The sequence below is a fragment of the Pteropus medius genome, unplaced genomic scaffold (genome assembly GCF_902729225.1).
Source record: "Pteropus medius unplaced genomic scaffold, Ma_sr-lr_union100, whole genome shotgun sequence".
Classification (NCBI taxonomy): Eukaryota; Metazoa; Chordata; class Mammalia; order Chiroptera; family Pteropodidae; genus Pteropus; species Pteropus medius.
This window is the reverse complement of record NW_024349802.1, coordinates 30,605,886-30,628,695: the sequence shown is the minus strand read 5'-3', so window position 1 is coordinate 30,628,695 and position 22,810 is coordinate 30,605,886. Positions and strand designations below refer to the sequence as shown.

General features: G+C 38.5%; 1 protein-coding gene and 1 long non-coding RNA gene across 2 annotated transcripts in view; one reads left to right on the top strand and one right to left on the bottom strand.

The window, feature by feature from the left end:
* Nucleotides 1-2,951, bottom strand: part of LOC120581669 (DNA-binding protein SATB1) — a 276,906-nt gene extending 273,955 nt beyond the window's left edge. Inside the window, exon 1 of the mRNA XM_039836785.1 lies at nucleotides 2,724-2,951. The gene's annotated coding sequence lies outside the window, so the exon portion shown is untranslated. The remainder of the gene's footprint in view (nucleotides 1-2,723) is intronic.
* A 459-nt stretch (nucleotides 2,952-3,410) lies between these two features.
* On the top strand, nucleotides 3,411-20,847 carry LOC120581668 (uncharacterized). Its single transcript, XR_005647367.1, has 4 exons — nucleotides 3,411-3,548; nucleotides 18,897-18,959; nucleotides 20,270-20,347; nucleotides 20,765-20,847. It is a non-coding gene; the product is annotated as an uncharacterized LOC120581668 (long non-coding RNA).
* Nucleotides 20,848-22,810: the final 1,963 nt, after the last annotated feature.

Below are 22,810 nucleotides of genomic sequence, written 5' to 3'. Positions count from 1 at the left end.
GTTCATATAGCTAGCAACAGACTTCTTTGCAGAAATAAGCCAATATTCATTTAGTTAAGATGCTGGGAGACAAAAGAACTACTTTTGTAGATTATCAACCAAAGAATATATTAATTTATTACAACAACTCAACAAAAGGCATTCCTTTTGAATACTTTTACATACAAAGAACTATTATTTATTACATATTTCAGCTTGTGGGAAAATGAGGAATGCATTGATTCTGGAAATAACTATTCAGACTTCTAGAAGTTCTTTAGGTCTTCTTTCTCTTTCTCCCCCCTTCTCTCCCTTGCTTCCCCACCCTCCACAGACACACATATTTTAAGGCACTAGTACTTTAGGAGGGAAATCCCTATTTGTTGTTTTTCGTACATCATTTGTATTCATTATTCAGAAAGGAATGCGAAATTGAGCAGTGATTTTTATTTCTCTTGTATAATCTTGTTACATGTAGCCATACTTAAATTTAACAATCTTTTGTATTTTATAGCTACTGTTTACATATTATGCATTACATATGACTGAACACTACATTTAAAATATTGTTTCTATTAGAAAAACTATGAAGTAATAAGTGTCAAATGGAGATGAAGAATAAACATGCTTGGCATATTTATAAAATGCATAGTCATTTAAAATGTGCACAAATAGGATCCATATTTTGCTCCCGTTACACAGTATACACATTGTTTAAAGTGTGTTTAATAATGTGCCTAACCAAGTTAATTAAAGTATTTATGTCTAGTGATTGTGTTAAACACTTGGAGAGGTAGTGAAAGATACTGCCAGTTACTTCTGCTAACTAAAGTTGAAATTATGCACTTATTATAACCTTTTCTAACAATGTGAGAAAAACAGAGTAAATATATTAAATTTGTTTCACAACAGATGCTTAGGTTGTTAATATTTAAGATGCCTATTCATGCTATTCCTGTCTGCACATTTGTCAAAAATGTAAGCTTGAATGCTAATGTTTGCCAGCAGACTGGAGCAGCCAGTATATGAATGTACTACTGTTCTACTAAAATAATATGCAATAGAAATAAAGAACTGCTGCTAAATCATTGCCCTAGCACCACACAGCAGATTAAAGGTTTCTAGAGCAAATACCTCAACCTTGGCTTTCTCCAGTCTTAAAGTATGGGTTTTTCTTCTTTCTTTTTGCTGCTACATTTAACTATAGAATACATCTCACGTTCCTGCTATCTCAGGAAAATCCACTCTAGACAGGGTGTACATTTCAATAAAGTTTCAACGGGATGAGTTTCTCTGTCAGCGGCGCAAACACTGTAGATTTCGGGGACTGCTTAGGGCAAAACCTGACACGCAGCAGTCGCGTTTTACTCATTCTTACCCCCTCCTATGTCCTCTGGAGAAAGTCAGGTCCCCTGGCCTCCAAGGATGCAAGCATGGAACCCTAGGCAGTCGGGGCGGAAAGGTTCTCTCCAGAGAATAGGACGTCCTTCTGTTTTCCCTGTCTCTTTTACAACCATGTGGAGTCCAAGTCTTACAACATTTGCCTGGAAATCCCGAATGCCGCTGAGAAAGTTCACCGAGGAAGGGCGTAGAGGTCAAAGTTGCTAATCAGGGCAATTTGAGAGGCGATCCTGTGGCTGACTCTAGTAAGTGAAATCTGCAACGCCCTAGTGGAGGTCCGGGCCAAAACCTCCAGCAAGAGCCCTACGCCCCTCTCGGTGTCCTGAGGTCATCCCGAGAGTCCTGCTCAGTGAATTTCCCCGGTACGCGCGCGTCACTCCTCGGACCCGCCACCTGCCTGCTTCGTTCCTCTCATTGTCGTTGCCCAGACCCAGGCTCCACCGCCCCGGGAGCCTCGGAGGTGGAGCGCTCGGAGAAGACCGCCAAGCTCGGGTCAGGACCGTAGGAGGGAGACCCCGAGACCGCTTCTGTGATACTCTTCGTCCCTGCAAAGAAGGCGGCACCTCTTCCTGCCTCCAACCCAACTCCAAACCCACATTCACTCCAAGACCCGCTTCAGGACCGATCTCAACACAACCAGCGAGGGTTCGAAACGTGGAGTGCCGCGGCTTTCAAACTCCCGGCTCCAACTTGAGCGCCCCGGCGCCCGAGTGGTTCCCGGGATGGAGAAAGAAGTTGTCACAAACTTCCCAGGCCCCTCTCCGCCGCCGCTCCCAAACAGCCGCGAGGGCGGGGGGATGGCGGAGGAAGGCGGAGATGGACCGGGAAAGGATGCTGAGCTTACTTGCGATCCGGCCGGGGAACGTTTCCACTACCCTAGCCTATGACACCCGGCACCCTTCTGCCAGCCCGGCTCCGGGGTGCACAGAAAGGCTCTCCCTTTCCCCGTGTGCTTCCTTCGGTCTTTTCGACTCCCCCTTCTCTTCCAAAAGGGGTCATACTGAGGACCTGAAGGAGTTTGTTCAGCCGGGGTCTGTCGGGCAGGTGTGTTAGCGTGTCCACACCCTGAGAGGGAACGAATGGCATCTTCAAGTCCCCCATCCCGCGTGCTCTCTCTCACTCCACCGGCCCACCCCTCCGGGATCCGGCTGCGCGCGTGAGAGAAGGGGCTCCGCAGATCCTCGCCTCCGGGCGCCCACAGAGAGGGGAGCCGAGCCACCCCAACCCGGGGCGCGGTGGATGGGTGCTACAAAGAAGTTTGGATAGATTCCGAAAAAAAGAGACGGAGATAAAAGAGTAAGAGCAGGGGGTGAGGTGTAGGAGGGTAAAGGAGCAGAACTCACTCAGGCATGGGCGTTGGGGGCGGCCGTGGCTGTCGAGTGCGGGCCGGAGACCGGGAACGGCTCCCCGGGCGGGCGCGCCGGCGTCGGACTTCCGAGGCGGCAGCTTCTGCCTCCCGTGCCGCCGCCGCCGCAGAAGCTGCGGCTGCCGCGGAAGTTAATTGCAACTTGACTTCAAGTTGTCTTCTTTCCCCATCCGAAGTGGGCGTTTAAAGGGGAGAGCAAGGCGAGGAGCGAGCTAGCGAGCGCGCGGGGCCGAGGGAAGGAAGACAAGGGGGAGGGAGGAGATGTTAACAGAGGGGGGGGGAGCAGAAAGAGGGGGCGGGGGCGGGGGCGGGAGGGGGAAGGGGCCGGCGGGAGCTGCTCACCGCTCGGCGGTCGCCGCGCCCGCAGTCTGGAGGCGCACCGGAGCGGCCGGGGCGCCCCCCGCGGGAGCCCGCAGCCACCCGCTGCGCGCATCCAGCCGCGGCTCTCCCGGCCTGGCGCGCTGCGCCCGGGGGCTCCGCGGACTCAGCGTCGCCTCTGCCTGGGAGCTTGTGTGGCGCGGGCTGGCCAGCGAGGCGGCAAGGGCCCGGCCCGCCTCCCCAGCGCCCGCCCCGGCTTCTCCCCCTGGCGGTGGAGCCTCGGTGGCCGCCAGTAACACTAGGCGCGCTGAAGCCCGAGCCGAGCCGAGCCCGAGCCGCCGCCGCCGCGGCCGCCGCGCGCCGCTCCCAGGCTCCTTCCCAGCGCGCCGGCCGGGGTTTGGGGGGCGGCAGGCCAGAGGGACTAGGGTGAGCGAGGGGCGCGCACTGGGATTGGTGCCGAAGACCGGACCCTCAGCCACGAGGGGTAAGTGTGGGCGCCTGGGAGTGTGCTTGGGGGTGCGCGGCGCAGTTCTCGACGCCCGCCAACCCTACCCCTCACCTCTCCCGGGCCCCCACGTCGCCCACCCCTCCTCTTGCCGCCTGCGGCTTCCTCCTGTCGTTCCTTGTTTGGCTGGGCTTTTTTTTTTTTTTTTGAGGGGAGGGGCAGGGGGGGTGTTGTAGTGTGTGTGTGTGCCAGCAGAGGAGGGAGTCAGGTGAGAGGCCGACGCACCCCCCCCACGCCACACACCCTAGCCTGCGTGGGGTGTATCGCTCCCCCTAGGGGCATGTGGGCCAGTTTTTTCTCTCGTCAATGTTCGGTCGAGACGATCTTTCCTAGAGGGCCTCCTTCCCTTACAGTCTTCTCTGTCCATCTCTCTTCACCCCACTCTCGCCTCTCTCAGCACCCGGTACAGGAGCGCTGCACCCCAACTGTGGAACACGTGGCGGAAGGAAGAGGTGGGGGCCCCTTGCAGACCTTCAGGCCGCGCCCCTGATCATGTGTTTACTATTTATCTTCCCATCAGAAGCTGTACTTCTTTACTACCCAGTGGAAGAAGACTCCTAAACTGAGGTCCAGTTTCTCCCAAAAGCTGGAAGCAAAGTGGTCACATGATGAGGGTTTAATGACCGAGGCGAGGGAACCTTCCCAAAAGGGGACTGAAACTCCGAAAACCTCTGCAAGATCAGTGTGACTGGAGGTTCAAGGCCCCAGGCAAAGGCTAAACTGAAATACATCAACTTTGTCCCTCTCCTCCTACCCTTCTTCCCCCAGCTCTGAGGAAGCTAACAGGTCTTGTTTTTGTGTTGCGTCCTCTTTGGGAAATCTGCATGGAGTATGACAACAGTAAATTACTACTGTTTACTCAAAAGTTAAGGAGATTGTAGAAAGAAAAAACAGTCTTTACTTTTTTTCTTAGCGCGCATGTGAGTGTGTGTGTGTGTGTGTGTGTGTGTGTGTGTGTGGTTGTTAGGTTCGTGGTTTGAACTGCAAAACGTCAGTTTGTAACAATAAGAATTGCAGAGCCGCCTCAGTGTATTTTTAGAAGCTGCACTTTCTTGAGTGCCTTTCACACAAGGCTTGCTCTCTCATTAAGTCCCCATAAATAATTGTATTTAGAGAGAAGGAAACTATGGAAGCAGGAGAGAGAATGCTAAGATCTCCAGCCTGCCAGCCTAGAGCACAGTTTGCAGCGAAGTTCCTGGAAAGTGACTGGGCTGAGAATTCAGTTTTTCCTAAAAGCTCTTTTAGGTCCTCTCTGTCAAATGTCTGTGAATAAAGCACGCTGGGAAAATTCTGATATCCCGTGCAGTCTTATTTTATCTTTTACACAGTGGTTGATTCTACTTTCAAGCCCTGGTAACAAACACATCAACTGTGCTGTATTTCGGTGTGGTTTTTCTAAATAAAGGAGAGTAGCACATGTATTCATGCTGCTTTCTGATCTGCCAGTTCTTTTCTATCAATGGGTATTAAATTCACTGGAATGTATCTGTCTTTTTCAGTTGTCATTTTAGGCAAAAACGACAATTCCAAAAACATAAGAATACAAAAAGTTTCTTTTAGAGAACTAGCCCTCGTTTTTAGGACACAAGTGCCCACCTCAACTCCTGGTTCTGTAAAGCAAAGCAGAGAGGTATAAATGATTGTAATGAGCAAAACAAAATGAAACACAAGTTTTTTCCTGCCTCTACAAGACCCAGGGGACACCAAATCCTCCTGCCTTGATTTACCAAAACACAGACTTGCCTAACTGGTACCAATATCTTCATCTGGGAATGACATCAGGTTTGGAATGGAAAAAATAAATTCTCTGCCTTTAATTACTGCTTATTAGCAATTTCTTGTAGCAGGCAGCTGATTCTCCAATTCTGAAAGCCTGAAATGGAGCTTAACAGAAATCGAAATATATATATATATATATAAAGGATTGTTCTTTCTCCCTTGCACACTCTTACATCTATTCCCCCAAGTTACCAGCTAAGACCCCAGACTTCAAGGTGTGATATGATATACTCCCTTGTATTAAACTGAGGGAACATTTTGCCCCAACCTTTTGAATTTGCTTTTTTCCTCCCCAAATAGTCTTGTAGAGAAATCATAGGCTCTATTATAATACAGAATTATGTAATGAAGGGTACAGTGCATTAAGTAACATATCTTGATAAACTCTTGTATAAACCTTGCCCCTGGCACATAGTAGGAATACATTAAAAACTTACTGAATTAAGATGTTAATGAAATATTGTAATTGGCCACAAATTCAATAGTACTGGCTAAGGCTTTTATTTATTTATTTTTTTCCCCAGAAGAAAAAGACATTTTATATGAAAGTTATTAGGGTAATACATTTGTGCTCCTAGATTTTTTAAACAAGTCCAAGTCTAACTTAAATGGTTGAAAGACAAGTAAATCTGAAACATACCAAATGGCCAATAATAATACCTAGTTTGACACTGATTATTTTCCTAGAAGAATAGACAATAAAATATTGTCTACTAAGTAGTATGAGAAAGATGCAAAGGTGAGATAAAACAGTATTTTCCTTCAAGGAACTTATTTGCTGGGAAAATAACATTAAAATGTGAAAAGACAACTCAATAGATCAGTAAGTGGTTCTAATCAAAAGAATGCTTGAGAAGATAGGGTGTTTTTTTTTTTTCTTTTTTAAACCAGAGTAAGTAGACATCCTGAGGCTCCAGGTTGCAGGGTATTTTTAAAGTTTATTTGTCCAGTCAAAACTTAAGGAATCATCAACACAAATATCTTGGGTTAAGGGGAATTCTCACCACTTACCACCATAAAGGAAGGGATTTTATCTACAGAACACCACAAAGTAGACTTCAATGTATATTTTGTGGATGAATGAGTAATATCCTAAGCAGTTTATTTCATCTCTGTATACTTTATTGCACTTTCTTAAATTATATAGAATTGATCTTCCTAAAACTTCCAATCATTGGTCTTTGTTCTGTCATTTTCAGCAAAACATTTTAGCCTATGTTATGCTGAAGTAACATTCCAATTTTAGTGGCCTATAACGGCAAAAGATGTTTTCTCGGTCATGCCATGAGCCCACTGCAGGTCACCTGACCTGTTCCATGTGTCCTCATTCCGGGTCCCAGGCTGATGAAACAGTTGCCATCTTGAATGTATCATGTGGCTATGGCAAATATTAAGATCACTCTGGAGGATCTCATGCTTCCATTTAAATGCTATGGCCAGAAGTGACACACATCATTTGAGCTTACAACTAATTGACTAGGACTAGTTGCGTGGCTCCTTGGAATCATCACAATGAGGCCAGATAGTGCAGCCCATCTCATGCCCCAAAGCAGAGAGCTATGGTACACATCTCTAAGGACTACCATACTCTGTAGTGACCCTTGTCAACATGATAGCCTGTAGCAAAATGAGTCCTTTCTGTCACTTTGTGACCCTAATGTTGCATTCTTCTGGGTAAACATTGCCAGAGAGGCCAGCAACTTATAGGGAGATATTCTGTGACTTTTTTCACCACCTACTTAACCTTTGAATGCTGTACTATAATCCCACCCCCACCGCCCAAAGTGTGGCATCTTATCATTTTAAGTCACTGTTTATATATTTACTAATATTATATGCATTTTATTTTTTTAAGACTTGTTTTCCTGGAAAGGGTACAATGAATAGGAACTTTGAAGAATTGTTATCTGAAAATGTCATGATAATTAAAATTTGAAATTTGGTCATGAGTAATTACTTCTCTTATTTTGAACTTCAAAATCTTGTAACAAAAAGTTCTCTTGGAAGTATTCATTCACTCATCCATCCACCTTTGTGTTTCATTCAATAAATATTCACGTGTACCTACTAGATGCCAGGGACTCTATTAAGGATTAGGGATATGGAGATGATTAAGAGTTCTCCTCTTCAAGAAATACATTTTCCAACTGAGCAGATAGAAAAACTCATTGCAATGCTAATAGAGGCACACAGTGCAATGGGAACATTTAGGAAGAAGCAAATAACTCTGACAGGATTTAGGCGAGTGCCATAGAGGATTGAACAAAGTCTTGAGGATAAATGAGACTCTCTTAGGCAGAAAAGGAAGATGGAGGGAGGATATGTCAAGCAAAGAGACCAGCACCAGTAAAGGCCCTGATTAGAACAAAGCTTGCTGTTTAGGGAACTACATGGAATTCAGTATGGCTGGAACATAAACTCATTTTGAAGGATGAAACTAAACAGTTCCAAAGTGTGGAAGACCTTGCAGACATGCTCTAAAGTTTAGACATTATCCCATCCATTAGGGTTTTCAAACTCTTACATGTACCTTGGGCCAGGCATGGATATAGATGAGCAAAGTAGTTCAAATCGAGACCGTAAGTTGTGGTGGGAACTAGAGAATATATTCTCTGTCTAAATGAAATGGTCAATGTTAATGAAGCCAAATGTTAGATTTTCCAATTTCTAAAGAGAAACTGCTAATTCAGTTTATATGAAAAATCAAATTATTAAATGTTGAGAACTTTTTCATTTTTCAAAGTACAGGTGTGTGTGTGTGGTGGGGGGATTATATCTACAGGTCAAAATGAGGAGAAGGATCGACCAGTCAATGTCTCCTATGTGACACATTAGGAGTCTCATGTATGAAATAGGGAGTCATTAAAAGTTGTAAGGATGGGAGTTTATGCCATCAAATCTTAGAAAATTACTCCGACGTCAAAGTGTGCAGGAAGTCTGAAGTCTGAGAGGCTATAGCTGATACTCCATAATCATTTGAGGAATGATACAAAGCCCTTTATAACCCTGCCCATTTTATAGTACACAACTCTCCATATAGTATATAGGAGGTATCTGATAAATATTTGCAGAGGTAATAAATGAAAGAAAATAAAGCTAAAGTTTTAGAAGATGGGCACATTTTTGAGTGCTCTTTATGCCATACTCATCCTTTGCTAGGGTGCTTCTTTTTCAAGAGAACAATGATCTTATACTGATCATATATAACTTTTCTGTATCTATGAAAATTTTACTGTTTTTTAAAAATACATAAATCATTCCATGCAGAACACAGAGATCTGCACAGCATCAGAATGTCTATTGTCTAAGATTAAGCTCACTGACCTGCCATGTTGTAAAGGAAGGCAAGCTAACCAGGTGGGTCCTGTCCCAGACCCTAAAACCCTGTACGCTCAGGTTCTACAACACTGCACTAGACCCATTTGTATAGTTCATGTATGTTTTTAGTAAAGCCTAAACTCTTTATTACTACCCGTCAGACTATATTATAGAACAATCTGTCCCATAGCCATGTGCCTAAGACTGTCTTTACAATGTTTTTCAATTTTTTTAAAAACTGAGTTCACTAAACACTTAAATTTTCTAAGCTCCTCTCTTGCTTTGAAACCATACTTGTTAACCACTCCACAGTCTGTGATCTGCAAGAACACCTCACACTCTTCCATAAACTCCCATAAAATGGTAGAAACACTAGGTATCCTTTCATAAGGTATGCTGACTGGTTTTTTATGGTTTATGTTCCCATGGACACATCCATATTCTTAAAGCCACTCAATTCACTGAATAAGCAAGTCTTTAAATTCTTAACTTAGGACTACAAATTGTCATTTTTTAATTCAACTTTTTTGAAGTATAATTTATATACGACAAAATTCACCCATTTTATGTGTTCTGGGAATTTTGAATACAAAGGAACAACATGGGAAAATTGTAATATTTTAAGTGAACTTCAGAGTCAATGAATACACATGGGCAAAGAAGCCTTAGGCATCAATCTGCCTGGATTCTAATCCTGGTTCAACTAGTTACTACTTGCATGACCTTGAGTCTCAATTTACTCATCCATTTGATGGGAAAAATAGTTGTACCTGCCTCCTGGAGTTAACAGATGCACAGTGCTTCAACATAGATAGTAGTTGGTAAAGAATAACAATTATTTTTTGTTTATTTGTTTGTTTTTGTTAATGTTATTATTGTCATTAGTGTTCTCATAGAAAAGAAATTCTGGGATCTAAACAAGAATAGAAAATGAATTGACTGGAGTATAGGTGAGGTAGAAATAAGTGCCTCCCGGTGACTTGCTGGTGTGCCAGGAGTACACGAAGCCAAAGAATAATCATGGCTCCTATTTCTCAATATTTATTCTTAAAGATTTTGGAAAAAATTATTTTTCTAATAAAACAGGTACATATACAATAAAATTTAACATTTTTCATGACTTTTAAACAAAATACAAGTCTTCAAAGACCTTTTGGCTACCCACGACTTTGAGGAGAAGGGTAGATATTGCTTTCTCTGTCTTCTGTTGCTTTCTCTCCTCTATTGCTTTGATGGAAATGTTTGCAAATTCCGGACCATATACAGTAGTAACATTTACCTTAAAATCATTAAAGCCCTCCTATTTTTACATATTTTGAATGCTATCCAAATGTAGAATATTTACCTTTAGTAATAGTTCACATTTTCGACCAAAAAATGTCTTGGAGTAGGGAATAAAAGTATTAGAGCATGACCTTGGGGAAATCAAGTCACCCGGAAGAAGAGAGCCGAAATGAATTCTAGTTCTGATTCTGTAACTAACCATCTAGTTTGTTGATGACCATGAAGGCGGGGATCTTGATTATTTTCACTCATAATTCTCACATACTTAGAATAAATATGTATTGTTGAATGATCTTGAGTAAGACACTTACTCTTTGTTACTCTCAGTTTCCTGAGCCATAAAATAAGGGGGCTAAATCAGTAGATCTCAAACTTTAGTGTGTATAGGAATTAAATGGAATGCTTATTAAAAATGGCTCCATGTTCCTAAATTCAGATTTGCTAGAAACAAGGTGGGATCCAGAAATCCACAGGAATTGAGGGAACTTGGGCTACAAGGGGCAGAAATCCAACTCAAAAATGAAAATTTTGTTTGGTTTTGTTTCATTTTTTATTCACCCACCCCTAACCAAACATATACATAAACTGGAAAATACAGTGCAAGGACTGCTTATAGATATAATGAGATCTAGCTGCTCGAATAATGTCACTATCACTTGGCTCTGCTTTCTTCTATGTTAACTTCTGTCTTAATTTTGTTCTTAATCTGGTTTTCCCTTTACTCTAGTAAGCTAGTCCCTCCAGGCTTCTATTCTTCTGATATAGAAAGCTCAGCACAAAGAGTACTTCTCTTTTTCAAAGTTTCCAGCAAAAGAACTACATGTCACTTTGACTAGATCAAATTATATTATGTACCAATACCCGCACTGATCACTCTGGTCAAGGGCTATGGTTTTTTAACTCACCAGCCTTGGATTTGAGAGTGCAGCTACCTTAAATGTTACTCAGGTAGACTGGGAGTGAAGGAAGTATAGTGCTCCAAGATAATTTGGGGGTAATTTTTCCAGAAAGAGGGGAAATGCAAGTTTATTAGCCAGACTATAGATTTTCATCCACTACTGTACATTTTTAAAGAAATACTTAGATATGAATGAGCCAAATGCTATGTTACAAAAGGATAACCAGTGTGCCAGGATATTGAGGCCTTCAGCCTTCAAGCTGACCCAGCAGGGCCTGAGCATGGCCTCGGATGGTCAGAATCCATGAAACAGTTGCTTCATTCATTTATCCCAGAGCTTTTGGCAAATATTAAGCATTTTTATGTGTTCCATAAAGATGATTTATATGAAGGTTATCTGTGACTTGCACATTGGGAATCAATAGATTTTGAGAATCTTTCATGCTTTAAGGTCATCTCAAACATACAATAATATTATTACTCTTGGATTTTCATGAGATAAATTGGAAGCTGGTTTATACAATTGGAAGCTCCAGTTATGGTACAAAGAATTGGGACGATTTAATATTCTTGGACAAATGTAATCTGTTCCATCTAACGGATACAGCCCCAGCCTAGATCTTAGCATGGTTCCTTTTAATGTTTGGAGCATATATAGATGCATATTATACAAATAATGGAAAGAGATAAGCTGGCAACAGCATGGAACAGAAAATTAAGTTGATTATTGGTTATTAGATATGTTTTAGGTGAATTACATGTGAGTTTATGGAAGAAGTCAATCCTGATGAATGAATTATTAACACATTCCTTTGTTAAGTGAAGAAGCTACTATCATTGTCTTAAACAAATTCAGAAAATTAATAAAATACATCTACCTCTTTATTTTAATATTGACTCATTAGTTTAGTTTCAGATGGCCTCTCCACCCCCACCCCTTTCACCTCCACCAAAGCAACCTGATGTGCAAAAGTATTTTCAATAAGTGGTGCTAGAATAACTAGATATCATATAGAAATAAAACAAACAAACATATAAAAAGCCTTGATCCATACCTCACACCATATATAGAATTCAGTTGCAGTGGATTATATATCTAAATGTAAACGCTAAAACTATAAAGCTTTTAGAGGAAAAGATAATATAACTTGGAGATAGAAAAAGATTTCTTACATAAGCCATAAAAACAATAACCATAAAACAAAAAATAAATAAATTACATGTCAATATGAAAAAGGTATCAAAAGGAAAGCAGGGGGAGGAACAAAGCTTGAAATTCCTGATTAAACAATCATTACCACCAGTGGGGGTTCCTCTCGTGCAATAGTTCAAGTTATTCTGACCTGTGAGTGATAGAAGCTAATATTGTGAGCTTAAGCAAAAAAGGAAAAGCATATTAGGGCTTTTCATGGAATCCAAAGTTGGCGTAATGGGCCATAGGAATAGAAGTAGTATCTAAAGGCTATAGGGAACCCAAACAATCATCCCCCTTCATATCTCTTCTTTGTCTTTCTTCTTCACAGCAGTCCAGCTCCTTCCTCTCCTCAGTTACCTAGCAGATCATGGTTGCCAGTAGTTCTTGAGCCACAGATGTTCTGGTCAAGCCATCCAGAGAAAGACTCATCTTGCTGTCTTGTACAATTCTCAAAGATGAGTCTCATTGGCCCACTTGGGTCCAGAGACCTCTATTAATCCAATAAACTATTACCTGAGACAGAACAATATATAATGTAACATAGCAGCTCTTTTTATCAATGGGAATGTAGAATGAAAAGAAATTGCATTCCAGTTAATATTCACTCTGCATTACCTCTTCACTAGACAAAAGTTGGTAAACTTTTTGAACATGGTCACAGGTTTTAATGGCTACAAGTTTGGGTGTATTAATATACTATCTCTTTGATTGTCTGATATCAGCATCTCTGACTCTTCACAGATTGACTAGTATATATTAAGGACCATAAATGAAATTAGTCTGTTTTATTTTATTTTATTTTATTTTATTTTATATTTATTTTTTTTAGGCGAGGCAACCCTTGGTTGACCTCACAGAATGCAAGGACCTTGTCAGTTTACAATCCCTTATTTTTCATATCTACAGCATCTGGTCTTCCTAGGTGGTTTCCCATCTAAATACTAACCAGGCCTGACCCTGCTTAGCTTCCAAAAGACAGGATTGGGCTTGTTCAGGGTGGCATGGCTGTAGAAGAAATTAGTCTTTTTAAAAAATGGACATATTTATTTGTAAATTATTAGCCAAGATCTGTCCAAATGCAGACATGCTTTGTTCTAGTCTGAATATACAATAAAATTAATTTAAATAACTTTAATCAGCTTCGAAAACAGCAAATTCCAAGACAATTAGGTTAACTTTAAGAACTTGTATTTATTGAGTTAACAGATGGTAAATTAAAAAACAATGAAGCTAATTTTTAAAATCATTCATTGAATTAAAAAAACAGACATTTAACAAAACTGTTTTTAAGCTGTGTTTTCATCCCAATGTGCATATTTTAAGACTCCAATTTGGAGGACTTCTGGGAAGACACCAAATAGTTGCAGTATATGAACATTCTTCCACTGAATTAATTTTTAAAAAGCTTTAGAATCACCTAAAAATGAATTTTATGCAGCAACAAATAAATATAAGAATAAGTATATTCCAGATATTAAAAGGAATGAGTGATCTGCTTCATCAATTTCAATTTACTCTTTAACATGGTCACATGTGACCTTGAATGTTGCTGTCCCTGACATACCGTGGGCATTTCCTATGTTAGCAGAGTGAAAGGTAATCCTGGCCATTTCTGAATTTTAATGGTCAAACATAAAAGACTTATCTTTGATGGCTTCTTGGGCCTTGTGCACCAGCGATTTGAAATATATGAGCATTACAAAAATGTTCTCCTTTGTTTTCATTTGTTTATTTTTTTTTCCATTGCTCTCATTGTAAGTGTTAGAAATGGACTCTTGCAAGCTTGTAGGAAAAGGGAAATTTTATGGAAGCACATTGAAGGCATGGGGGCTTTTCCTCTTGGGCTCCCATTTTCTTGCGTCTCCTTGCAGTTTTTGGAGATAGTACAGTGAACATGTCCCAAAAATGAAGTGTATCATAAACTGGTTGTTTCCATATAAGACTTCAACCATTCCTCCTACTTCCCATGGTTTTAGAAATAAAACTGGAAATAACATCATTGATACATTAAGATACATCATTTGCATTGTACTGGCTATTATTAGTTTAAACGTAATGACATATTTAGAACTAAAGTTATACTTGTAAAAATGAAGTTATTTCATAAAAATATTTGGAATAGATTTGTTTAAATGGCTGGTCGGCTGCTCCATTGGTTTTATAATCTTTTTGTTACCTTGGATAGTTGCAAACTGTAATATAATTTATTTTATAGCCCTAGAAACTCTTTGTCTAAAATCTCGTCTTACTTTACATTGTAAGTCTTACATTACATGATCAGTAATGTTGAGAATTGTATTTACTATTTTGATAGACTAATTTATTAATTGTCATTTGAGTTAAAAAACACTTAGAGATATAAAAACAAATTTATTATTGAAATTACTGTAGTAAAAATTATCTTATAGTTGTAACTTTCTAACCCATAGCTCCCTTTTTTCTTGGAAATAATTGTTTTTATAATAACCTTTTGATAATATGAGGTTTCTTAGAAATGCAATTATAACAATATAGCAGGACAGACTATATTGTTTTTAATTAAATAAGAACAGGTAAAAATAGGATTTGATTGTGACTAAATAAAAAATTCAGTAGGTGAAATTTTGTTTTGCAGAAACAGAAATCAGGAATACAAAAGAAACACTTCGTAAATAATCTAAACATCCAAAGAAAATGGATAAGAGGAAATTAGAAAGACAAATTATGGAGTTCTAACTTAGAATACAAGCTCCCAGAGAGTAATAAACATCTATTATTGTAACCCTACCCCTAACAAAGTGTTTAACTTTAAAAAAAAATAATAATTTTTTTGAATTTATGAATAAAAGAATTGATGTTCTCCTGAAAACAGAACCTATGATTCAGAAGTAAATATTAAAACTATAATAGAAAAAAACTTTCTTAAGAAAAAGGTGCACAGACATTGTAAAATTTCTTTTGAACAAAATTAAGTAACAGAAATAAATGCCTAGTCATAGACTAGTCAATTTAAAAATTTCTAGGACAAACAAATCCTGCAAACATCTAAGAAAAAAAAGATATACTTTTGTAGATAGCCCTTATATTTTTATATAGTACAATTTTTTTTTTAAGATCACAGGTAAATTTCTACATACTTTGATGAGAAACAACTTTGATTTTGCATGCTTTATGCCTACTCAATTATGAGATTATGTATAAAAGCAACAGAAGAACATTGTAAAATATGCAAGTTGCCAGAGAATATAACAAGGAAGAATATTTTCTGCAAAAATTGCAAAGAGGTATCTTCTAGATCACTGAGAAATGAGACAATATAAAAACCCAAGAATAGAGAATTGCAGGAAAAAAGATTAGTGCTAAGCATTGAAGGTAAAGAGGAACAAAATATATAAAGCTCTATGACTGATTTTAAACAGAAATATGTGGCCTATCTATAAGTTTTTGTTAGCCAAAAATATTAAATAATCAAAAGACTTTTATTATTATTATTTGGTTATTTTAATTATTTTCTATATAGTTAAAGTTCTAAAAAAAATTGGGGGTGGGGAAGCTATAAAATTATTAAATACTTGAAAGATTGGCTTCTACTTTAAAAGATAACATATTTTTTAACAGTTAATTCTTTCCAGCGTATAGATTTAATGGAAATCTAATAATCTCGCTTTTATTTTTCACATTTTGAGGTAATGGTGAGGGAAACTTGATTTAGACATAAATCTGGAGAAAGAAAATGAGCAAGCATAGCAAGCAAAAATCAGTTTTGAGAAAGAAGAGTAATGAGGAGAGACTAGTCTTATCAAATATTAAAATATATTGTAAAGTTATAATAATTAAAACCATGTGATAGTGGCACCAAAATAGTTAGATTAATGAGGCAAAATACGTGATCAAAATAATTATATAAGAATAAAATATTTGATAATAGCAGGACATAAATCAGTGGAGAGGGAAAATATTTTGCAATACATGGACTGATTAACAGTTTGGAAACATTTATTTATATATTCATCATACACATATAATAAATTAGCAAAACTCAAACCATAGGAAGTCTACAAGTATTTATTTTATAGACTAGACTACTGTAACTAAATATAAAGAGAAAGATAAAATAGATTTGATTATATTAAAACAACAATAAAACAAGCAAGCAGTAGCCTAAGTACAATTATTTGGACATAATAACAGACAGGGTTAATATAATTAGTACATAAAAGCTCTTACAAACTTATAATAACACTGCAACTGAGAACTACTACATGAGATAAGAATAGAATCACATTTAACCAATAAAATCACATCTTACAAAAAAATTAAATATAATGCATTTGCAAACATAAAGATATTTAGCCTTACTAATAATCAAGTGAATATGCATTAAAACAAAAATAAGTTATATTTAGGTTTAACGCATTATTTTTAAATTAGTGTCAATGACTTACATTCCCAGCTGTTACAGATTATTTTCATTTAGAGAAAGTCATCCTCTGAGAGCACGTAGAAAAGCTGGATAAAATATCTCACAAATATTTGTTCAAAGGTATCAGAGAGCTTCAAGGCAGAGAGCACTTGAGAGGCCAAGAATCCAGACAGAAGGGAATCCAAGAGAGATCTTACTTACCTAACTGCCTGTCAGAAGCTAAAGTAAAACATTACTTGACAGGGATATGATCATCCAGAGGCTCAATTTATCTCTATAATCTTTTATACACAATATCTAGCATTTGATAAAATTACCAGATATACCAACAGACAAGAGGAAATGACCAAAAACAGACTTACAGAAGATCCAGATATAGGAGTAACAGATTTTAGATGAGAAGATAGAGAATTGCAGAATATTACTGGAAACTATAAATGAAAATCGAATGGAAATTCCAGAACTGAGAAATAAACTAATAGGAATTAAAAACTCAATAGATGGGTTTAAGAGCAGATTAGAAAATTTTGAAGAATGGATTGATGAACTGGTAGACAAAAATTGAATGTTAATACCCAAGTCAGCAAGAATGCATTGAAAAATGGTTTCTTCTTACATAACTGGTGGCATATAAATCTATGTAACAATCTTTGGAAATATTTGGTAACATAAATAAGATATTACAACAAAAAAGGTTTATATCTTTTGGCCCAATAATCTTATGTCTGGTATTGTATCATAAAGAACCACTTTTTTTTTAAGGTGAGTTACTTTATGAATGAACTTATAGTAGTAATAACTATATGTAGACAATGTTTTAAGTGCTTTACTTCAATTAATGCAGTTAATCCTCACACACACACACACACAAAACACAATGAGATGATGGTAGTTACTATTAATAGCCTTATTTTACATAAAAGAAAATGGAAACATTGAGAGCTCAAATAACTTAAGATTATAGCTAGTGAGTAGAGGGGCAAGGATTTGAACCAGAATGTTGATGCTACAGCCTACACTTTAACCTGCTCTAGGCTATTGGAAGCTACCTAAACAGCTAACTGGAAACTTGTTAAGTAGGTACAGTATACCTAATCTATTTAATATTATGCAGTTATTAAAAATGAGTATCATGAATACTTTTAGCAACATGGGAAATACTTCTGATAAAATGTGAAGAGAAAAAAAATCAAAATCATAGAGCTACAATGAATCAAAAATATGCATATAAATATGATTGAAAGCAAAATTAACAAAATTATTTGAGGTTAGAAGTACTATAGTTTCTTTCCTTCCATTTCTTATTTTCTCAAATTTTTAATTTTGAGAAATTAAATTATATTAAAAAATATACTTTCATCTATATATAAAAAAAGCAGTAGAATATATTGAGTAAGATAATGGGCTCTGGAACTAGACTGCCTGTGTCACTACTTGTTAGGTGTGTGACCTTGGGCAAGTTGTTGAACTTTCTAAGTTTCTAAGTTTCTCTTGTAAAACGAAGATTATTATAGTACCTACCCCATAAGGTGATTGTGAGGATTAAATATGCTTAAAGTGTATTAAGAACAGTGTCTGTAAGTTAGGAAATATGTAAGCATGATATAGTATTGTTATTGTTATTTCATAATCCAACCTCATTGTTTTAGAACCTCTTAGTGACCAGAGAAAATGACAGTTCCCTCCAATGGGTCCTTAGATAGGTACATCCATTATTAACACATTTTGTTTCTGTATACAGATCTTACTTTGTCCTCCACAATACAGAAATGTCAAGGAACCTACCTACCATTGGTTGAGGAGGCACTTGTGAACTCTTTCCAAGAAGTGATAAAAATCAAATGGCTAATGTTTTTTATTTTCAAGCAGCTCCATCTCTCTACACTCTCTCTACGTGTCTCTGAGGATATGTTCATGAGTGATTGAAAATGCCCATTGAAGCCAATATTATATTAACATCCTTAGCACTCAGTTAGAAAAAATATTTATCTACTTTCCCAATTTTCACTCTTCTCTAGATGCTTAACTTTTTACCAGCTCCCTGATCTGACAGAATAAGTAACAACAGAAAGCTGTTTCAGAAACAGGACACTTGTTGTGACTTGAATTTTCTGAATTGAATACCCCAAGAGGTCTGAAAATGAGCTTTAAAACTTTTTTCCATCTGACAAATCCAAAAAGTTTGGAAGACTTTGATAGAAGTTCCTCATTACTTGAAACAGTTTCACTGAAATTGTAAAAAAAAAAGAAAAAAAAAGAAAAAGAAAAAAAAATTGTTCAGATTCCAAAATTTATTGTTAGCTGTCTTAATGGCTAATGAAATGATACAGCAATTAAGCTGACAGGTATTCACCAAGTAGAATATTGCAGTACTTTTAAAAGGAAAGGCTACAAATTGGTATTTCATACACTTGTGAGAACAGTGACCTTCGATGTGTCTCTGCTTTTCAGGATGTTGCAGGCCTGTGCTCTTGTAAAACATCAGCTGCAGAACCAACATATGAACCCTTCTAGGTAAATTGGCCATTTCTTTAATACTGTCTATCTCTTATGTGCCTCTGTTAAGGTTCTGTGACATTCACTGGCAATGTCCTTTGGTTGAACTCCCCAATAATTCTCAGCTCTATAATATGGTAAATGTCTGAGTTTTCCATTTTTGCTAAAGTTGTTATTCCTTTTGAGGTTATTCATGAAAACATCACTAGGTTTATCTACCCCACCCCCCTACTTTGTTCCAGGATTTACCCCAACCTTTCATCCACTTTTTCTAATAGGCATATTCTAACACAATACTACTTGTTAAGGCATGACATAATGTCTAAATCAGAGGCTAGCATTTCACAATTAGTGATGACTGGTCACACGAACAACAAGGAAACAGTACAGTAATAGTGAAATTCCTTTCTTCTTTTGGAAAAATGGATCAAAGGGTTCATCCAGGAAATGGTGGATCAATGACAAGTCTAATTTCTTATGTAGATAAATTCTTACAATTCCTTATTATCATAGTATAATTGGAAGTGATTTCATGTGTTTATGTTGCCACATGAAGTTAAATTGAATTGGATTTGGTTTTCTCTCTAACATGCCATCAATGTCTGAACTTGGGCAAGTTTCTAAACAATTCTGGGCTTCAATATCTCCACTTGAAAATGTGAGCAATTTGTCTATTAGGTATGAAGGCAAAATGTCATAACAAAAAACACCTGGTACCCAGCAATCACTTAATTAATGTTAATCCTCCCCATCCCTATTTATAGAGATAGGAAGCAAAGAGATAGCACACAACTCTCCTCCATCTTCAAATATATTTTTCATTGATTATCTTATGAATGTAATCATTGACCCAGAATAGGTGAAATTTTTATCTCTCCATCCTTCATTCCTTTATTTATTTCTCAGTGCTTTGATGCTCATCTACTATAAGCAAAGCACTGAGACAAAAAGGAGAGTGAAGTATTGAGCCTATTTTCAAGGAGCTTGAGGTCTAGAAAGGGAGGTTATATTTTTAAAAAAATGCCAGTAGAAGGATAAAATAAAATATTCTCTTAGTTTATAAGGAGGAGAAATTATTTTAACTAGGGTTGCCAAGGAAGGCTTCATGGAAAAGGTAGTGCTGGGTTGGGCTTTAAAGAAGGGATACAATTTAGACAGCAGGGAGAGTGGGGATACAATGAGCTGAGACTGAAGTAATGTGATTGGGTGGGAGAAACATTGACTTGGAACTGGAAAGACCTGTTTGGCTTCACCTTGGATGAACCACTTATCTCTGGTCTTCAATTTCATTTGTGAAATGTGTAATCTCTGCCCTGTTGGTCTTTTAGGGTTCTGGAGAAGATCAAATGGAAGCTTAAATATGGAAGCTCTTTGAAAACCATGAATCCACTCTGTAAATGAAAAGGGTATATTTTTTCTCACCTCCCTTATACTATATATTTCATGAGGGCACCTGACAAAGCCAGTCATGTTGGTCTTTAAAAAAGTTTTGATGAAATTTTATATATATATATATATGTAAATATATACATACACGATAAATCTTAAATATAATTTTTATTTGTCCATTAAAGCTGGAATAAAAGTTTGATAAAAAAATGAGCCATTGATAAAATGAATGAATCCATGAATATTATCAACTGAATGACTGTGTCCCCACCCCCTTCAATTCATATGTTAAAGCCCGAATCCCCAATGTGGCGATATTAGGAGGTAGGGCCTTTGGGAGGTACTTAGGTTTAGATGAACTCATGAGGAATGAGTGCCCTCACAATGAGAGGAAGGGACATCAACACTTCTTTCTCCACCATGTGAGGATACAGTGAGATGGTGGCCATCTCAAAGCCAAGAAGAGGGCCCTTACCAAGAACCAAATCTACTGGCACTTTGATCTTGGACTTCCCAGCCTCCAGAACTTGAGAAATAAATGTGTATTGTATAAGCCACATAGTCTATGGTATTTTGTTAGAGCAGCCTGAGCAGCGAAGACAATGAGTGAGTGAATAAGTAAATGAAACAAAACAAAGGCACAGAGGAAAGAAAACGTACATAGGAACAGAAAATAAAGTGTTGTCTTTGAAAACATGTGCTATAGCTGGGCATTGGGAATATAACCTGTGCCTAGGTAGAATGGGTCCACTAGGCCCATGGTTCTCAGAGTGATCCATGGACAAACCAGCAGCATCAGTGTTACCTGGGAAGTTGTTAGTAACACAAGTTTTGGAGCCCCTGCCCAGGCCTACCGAATCTGAAACTCAGGGATAAGGCCAACAGTCTGTTTTAGCAATCCCTCTAGGTCATTCTGATGCATAATAAAGTTTTGAGAACCATGACTTTGTACTAACGTGGGGAGTTTGGAAATTATTCTGCTGTAAATTTAGTGTTAATGAAGATTTTAGCTGCAGATGAACATAATCAGAGGTATATTTCTAGGATGATGAGGCATGAAATTGTGCCTAAAAGAATTTATGGCTTCAACATAGAAAGAACGATGGAAAATACTGAAAAACACATTGTATTTGTCATGCCCCAGAGTTGAAGGTTTTGTGTTTTTTTTTTTTAATTCCAGATATTATTCACATCATCACCTAAGAGGCAAAGCAGACAGGTATTGCTCCCAGGTCCTAGGGAAGGCCTGCTTGGTCTGCAGAGACCTGGTGGTGGTCTGAGCTTATTTATGTGAGAGCAATGAGTGAACTGTCAAATATGCACCCAGCCAATCTCACAGAGGTCTCTTATTCCTGACTAACTTTGGGGAAACATCGAATGGAACCTTCCAAAGCAAGTTAAATGGGCAGCACTTTCTAAAACTGGGCTAAACTAACTACACTGGCTGCAAGTGCAGCTTCCCAAGGGCTGGTGGAAACAGGTCCGTCGAAGGGGAGGACATTGTGTAGAGGAGAAATCAAGACCCTCAAGGGAAAGCATTTATATTAAGAGAAAGAAAAGTTAAGTAGCTAAGACACAAGGTCAGTTGGGGGCTGAGTTGGGGAGAACTGGATAAGGGCTGTTTAGAGGGGGTTGGGACTGCTGGGACAACCAATCACTGGGTTTGCCCAGGACTGGCCAGTTTCTCAGGGCACGGGATGTTCAAGACCATCCTTGTCAAACAGGGACAGCAAGCCTCTCTAAGAATATGTTCCCTGACCACACAGGAACCTGGGGAGAAGACGGTTAAAGCAGAAAAATCTCCACTCTAAACCTTGTTGCTCAAAATATTATCTGTGGACTGATGAAATGAGCATCACCTGGGGAACTTTTTAGAAATGTAATTTCTTGGGGCACCCTAGACCTGCAGTATCAGATCTGCAGAAGAACAAGAGCCCCAACTGATTTGTCTGCACATTGTTTTGAGAAAGCCTACCTTAGAAAAGCCTGTGAGCCATGGGTGGCATCCCTTAGTAAAAAAATATAGCACTGATGGAGAGCAGAGAGAATTTCCTGGCTGTGATATGGCTAATGTTCAGATCAGCCAAAGTCTAAGCGGAAGCCATATTAACATTGCCTGGAAAGGAACAGAAGCAGTGGGAAAGATTATACATAAGAACGAATGACACAAAATAGCCAAGAGGTAAGTGCCTCCTGAACTATTCATTGTAGTAGTTGTAGGGAATGTGAGGACAGCCACATTATATAATGAGAGTAAAGCTAGAGAAATTCTCTTCTGTTCCTATTACTGTGACCCGGTTTTGGTAGAAAAAAAAATAGGCTGATGGCTGAGAAATGAGTTATGCGTGGATATGTGGAGCCACAGCACTATGTGTAAGCTTGTAGAGAAGAATAAAAAATGATTTAAACCCCTCTAAAAATATTTGGCTTTAGCATGTTGGCTTCACTCGCTTGCATAGCAACTCAGATATGCAAAGAAA